Genomic DNA, 6,000 nt, shown 5'->3' on the forward strand with positions numbered 1-6,000 from the left:
GCGGATAATAGTTGTGATCCAGCGTTTTGTTTAATTGTGTACATTTCCTCAGAAAAGATGCTCAAAAAGTTCACCGTCAACTGCAATGCATTTGTTAGCTCTTTTAGATATTTGCTGTGTTGCTGAGCTGAGGTCATTCATACGGTGCTTTGCTCGAGCACAAGCTTGTAAAATATGAGTAAGATCAGGTGACCTTGATGGCCAAAAACTGACTCCACAGCGACCGTTCCAACACCCAGCATATGTTTCATTGAGGTATTGTGTCACTGGCCATACTGAATACTGGCCATACTGAGTACATGTCTTGTTGCCAAAGCAATGGCCTCCAAGTATTATGATAAAACATTTTGAAGGAAATCAAGATATCAAACTCCATTAAGACGGTTATCTAATACAAATGGACTGATGAATTGGTCACCAATAATACCGCACCACTCCTTGAAATGGTCATTCCAGGCAATACTACTTAACCAATTTCGCTTTGGTTGTATTCGCTTATGAGCGCTGGTAAATAATGTTTTGCTACTTTTGTCTGTGATTTTCAAGCAGCTGCGTATAGGATACACTTAACAAAAGGGCATCTGTTCATTTGAAATTTTTTTGTTCACCCCTCAAAAAGTGTACCTTTGCTCCTGACTCACCCTGTACACTCTTTATTTCATTACAATCGGAACACGGAAAAAATACAGTAATTGGAAGTTCTATCTAAACTCGTATGCTCAGCTAGTAGTTTGGATGTTTATCTCACAATCAGTGACACAGTATTTCTCTTATTGGCTGCCATTGCTAAGTTTGTTAGCGCCTGGAAGATATTATTTGGAAAGTCTGATCTGTCTCCAGTCTCACATATATATTAGCGCTCTTTTTAACATGCAACTCATCTCTCTCAATCACGAGCTTTCATATATGTAACTCACACACACCCACTAGTCCATCGATGTGATTTATTCATACTTACCTATTCCAACTTACCATAGTACACCAAACGACCAATAGATGGCGCGGTTAGTTTCGTAGTACATCATTTACAAATACTTGAGTTTACTTGGCTAGGATATACTGGCTGACTGATTTCGCTTAGCGCATTAAAAAGTTAACGACATTGCTTCACTTTTTTCAATACATTTCATTTATACTGTTTGCAATGTAAAACGAATTTATTGAGTTTGCTTTGTGAGTCAGATGCCTAGTCATTACATTTTCATTTCGTTTCGTTTACGAATAAAAACGCCAAGAAAACAGTCGAGTCTTTCTGAATACAACAAAATGGTTAAAATACTGAGGACCATGCAGTCTCTAGAATCCAATGAAGATCGTGAGGCGAGACTTGTTATCTCTTGAGAACATCAGGCTTTAACATGCTCTTTGCAAATTCCATACGAAAGCGAGGGGCGATAAAAATCTGATCGAGAACGTTATGCATTATCTCGCTCTTCACTACTTACTATAAATAAGTTGCCCGGTATTGGTAACCGTGTGAAGCCTGGGTGTGCCGATAGTTGTTTAATAACACCACATCGCTAATATTAAGCTCCTCTTCTTTTCCAGTTGTCCCACAGTCCACGAATCATTTCCAGACAATTCTATGCCCCAAACATAGATTCTCAGGAATTTCTTTCTCAGATTAAAGTCTATGTGTGGAGACTGTGCCTCCGGAGCTCAGTGATCAGCTTGTTTGGCTGTTCTGCCGATGACTTACGTTCTGTTCTTGATACTGCCAGGTATTTATCATTGGTAGGATGACTGGAACATGATTCACTGAGCCTCGTCATGCCAGCTGAGTACCTACATGAACGAGAAGAAGTGTCTCCAAGTTCAGAAGAGCTGAGGACGGCAGCTGGGAGAGCACTGTGCTGATCCCTGCATGTTGCATCCATATGACACCATATGATAGAGCAGAGTGCGAAGCTTTGTTTGCTTTTGACGATACCAGTACATTTCTTTTTGCGAAGTGTGCCTGATTTGCCTGTGTTATTCTACGTCTTCTATCTGCCTTGCTTCGTAGCTAGATTCCATGGTAGCAGAGTTGCGTCTTCTACTTTGAGGACAGAAAACTTGATGTCAAGTTTATCACTAATTTGGTTTCTGCTTCTCCTCATTAGCATTCCTCTCTTTCTTTAGTGTCCTCTAAATTAGCGTTGTGTACTAACTAAACCCTTCATCCCATTCTACAGATAATGTAACTCTTTTACACTTTCTCTGAGGATAGCAATGTCACCAGCGAATATCATTAATGATATATTTTCATCTTGAATTTTAATCCCATTCCTGGGTCTTTTTCTTGTTTCCGTCATTGCCACTTATTGTCAGATTTATTGGTGAGAAGGATTGGATCCCTATCTTACATCATTTTTAATTAGTGCACTTCTTTCTTTGTCTTCCACACTTGCTGCCTCCTCTCGTTTCAAGTGTACATTTTATATTATCCGTCATTCTCTCAAGCTTATAACAGTTTTTCTGAAAATATCAAACATATTGCAGTATTTTACATTACTGGGCGCTTTTTCCGGACTGACAAACCCAATGAAAGTGCCTTGATTTTTCTTAGGTCTTGCCTCCATTATCAACCGCAATGACAGAACTGTCTTCCTGGTGCCTTTGTCTTTCCTAAACACAAACTGATCGTCATCTAGCAGATCCTCAGATTTATTTTCCATTCTTCTGTATGTACCATTTGGGAGTAGCGGTGATACATGAGATGCGAAGCTGATAGTATGGCATTTCTCTTATTTGCTGCCATTGCTAAGTTTGCGAGCGCCTGGAAGATATTTTTTGGAAAGTCTGATCTGTCTCCAGTCTCACATATATATTAGCGCTCTTTTTATCATGCAACTCATCTCTCTCAATCACGAGCTTTCGTGTATGTAACTCAGACACACCCACTAGTCCATCGATGTGATTTATTCATACTTACCTATTCCAACTTACCCATTGTCATGCACCTATTCAGCCCAATTCATTGTCGTTCTCATTTTGTGTTTCTCCAGCTACCACTGTCTGCTCAGTTACAGCCACTGTCTACTTCATTCTGTTCTACTACAAATGTCTTGTCATTGTCTCCCTCTTGCTCTCTCTTACTGCTACTACCTCATACATCGGTCCGACTGCTGCTGTCTCTACACACTACCACTATCTCTGTCCTTCACGTTCTCATTATCATATATTCTGTCTCTCTTTATCATTGCTCTCAATCACATCCACATTTCCTTCTCGTTATTCCTCTCCACTAGCACTGTCTCTTTCCCTCTTTTCCTAGTACTGTTATGTCATTGCCAACCATCTTCCACTGCCACTGGAACCCTCTCTTCCTCTCTCACTCCTGTAGTCTCCTTCGCTCACTCTGTACCACACCTATTGTGTCCTATCGTCAGTATTTATTACCTTTCCGTCTCTTACTGTCACTGTCTCCTTCTCTCTTAGCGTAAAACTAAGTTTACCCCACATACCCGATTTTACGTGCAAAAACTTTCCGCAAGGGGTTCAGTACGATAACATGAGGTTCCCAAAACCTTTTTGATGAAAACGGAGACACTTTACAGCATATTTCTCTGTGTTAGGTCACTTTATGAACTACATTTTCGTCTCACACCGGATTTTACGTGCCTACTTTACGACTACAAACAAGATAACTTTGAAACACTCAGTCTCGGAAAAGGATAAAGATGTCAAGAAAATTTAAAGATTGTTCAAGATCGGGATATTAGGAATATATCGCAAAATTTACAGCCATTTTCTACGCATAGCCCTCTGAGAATCTGCGGCTCAGTTTTAGTACCCAAAAACTAAGTTTTTGGGGTACTACATGATAAGGGACAAAGATTTTTGAAAACGGGATGATGGTATCTCTAGATAAATGACTAGAGAACGTACCACTAAAATTTGAGCAATTTTATGCTGTTATTTATTACTTAGATTTCACACCTTACCGTATTTTACTTGTGTATTTCACATATACAAGTACGATAAATATGAACCTGTGTATCTCTGAAACGGATGAAGTTATCAAGAAAATTTTCAAGGTTGTTCGAGATCGGGATCTTAGAAACATATCGTAAAAATTTCAGCCATTTGATGTGGATAATCGTCTTGGATTCCGCGGCTCGGTTTTGGTACCAAAATACCATGTTTTGAGGTGTTTCTCGATAATAACGATGGTAGGGTAGCTTTGAACCTCTGTATCTCGGGAACGATCAGAGATATCAAAGAAATGTTGAAGGTTCTTCGAGATCGGTGTCTTAGGAAGATATTGTAAAAATCTCAGCCTGTTGCTGTGCATAGCCGTCTTGGAATCTGTGGATCGTTTTTAGTGCGAAGAAACGGTAAAAAAGTTTTTCTTAAGTTTTATAGGAACCGTCCATGAACTAATGGTGCCCATATAAAGCTTCGAAGGCCCGGCGAACATCAAATCAAATGCAAAAAGAACCAACTAGTTTGCTCCATTTGCCTAAGCTGGAGGAAATGTGTAATATTCGTACTTTGAGCGTTTACTCAAGGATAGTGGCACCAAGACGATCTTTCTGTTGGACATTCGCATGGCCCCTCTCCCAAAGGCTGTCCAAAACACTTGCCCTATCTTTCTATCATAAATATTATCCGAGGTACTATAAAATAAATAAAAATAAAATTTTGGAATAAAATATTAATGATTAATTATTCTGTATGTATGATGATTGGTTGTAATTGGTATTTGCTTATCTGGAACGTGGACGTTTAATTATTCGGTATCAGACGCTTGACAATGGCTATTTGGAAAAGGCAATGTAACTCGTAGTTGACCGTGAAAGAAAACTGAAATAATCGGACTTCGTAATTAAATCGTTTCCAAAGACTGCTGCGGTAGGTACGGACTCATGATCTAATCTCAATATTACAATGATTTGCCAGCCATGCCAATACGTCGTACAGAGGTGATTGTCTACTAAACATAAAAAGTTACACAGTTAGTTAAATCAGATATATTCAATGAAATAGCCTACAGTTCATAATCCTACTTACTTTTATAAATATAAATTCATTACAGAATCGAGTGCCTAGTGTGGTTGCAACTCGCAGTATTCTTCTATAACATGAAAATATGGCGGTGTGCCAGACAATAAAATAAAATACGTGCTTCTCGCACCACTTCTACCTGAGCTCTCTCCTCTCTTAATCAAACATAAGAGTAACGTAATTATTCTTTTGTCTTTATCAGCGACACAGCGCTGCAGTTGTGTGCCATAGGCTTTATTTATTAGTCACTGATTATTTATTTAATTAATATTTCGCGTTTCCGCGGAAACTGACGCTCGGCATGCAAATGTGCCTTTATATTGCCCCCTGAATTGCGAGGCGAAAGGACACACCTGCAGGCGAGCAATTCACCTAAAGGCACAAGAAAATCTAAGTTATCTACAACTATTCACATGACTTACATTACACACATTATACACATTATATACAAAATTTGAATGACGCGGGTGCGTCGTAAAAGTTCTTATGTTGGCAGATAGAGTGCGCGCATGCGCAGAAGCTTCTGTGTGACTCCGGCAGTGCCGTTATATCATACAGTTAGATCACGCGGCACAGTAATGCAGTTCATATTGTTCGTGTGCGCGCGTATCTTAGTCGTTGCACAAAGAAAATATTCAACCAAGATTACATATTTAGACTACATTCTATAACAGGTAACTTAGTTTTAAATTTACAATATTTGTTATATCACAATACAACTCAGATTGTTGAATGTTCTTAGTTACATAGTATTGTTTTGAAATACTTCAAAGAAAAATGTCCGTATGTTTCAGGTGCGTCGACCTATTCACATCGTGTCGTTATTACAGTTCATATTCATCTGCTGCGCAATAATTTTTTCACAGGTTAGTATCATCGTTGTATAACAACGTGATTAAAACATAAGCGTGTCCATTTCCATTTCCATTATAGTCGTTGTGATGCAGTTCGTTGTGACAAAAAGGCATTGTTTATTACAGATCTGACGTGACCCGTTAGTAATAGGTCCAC

The sequence above is a fragment of the Schistocerca nitens genome, chromosome 9, assembly GCF_023898315.1.
Source record: "Schistocerca nitens isolate TAMUIC-IGC-003100 chromosome 9, iqSchNite1.1, whole genome shotgun sequence".
NCBI lineage: Eukaryota > Metazoa > Arthropoda > Insecta > Orthoptera > Acrididae > Schistocerca > Schistocerca nitens.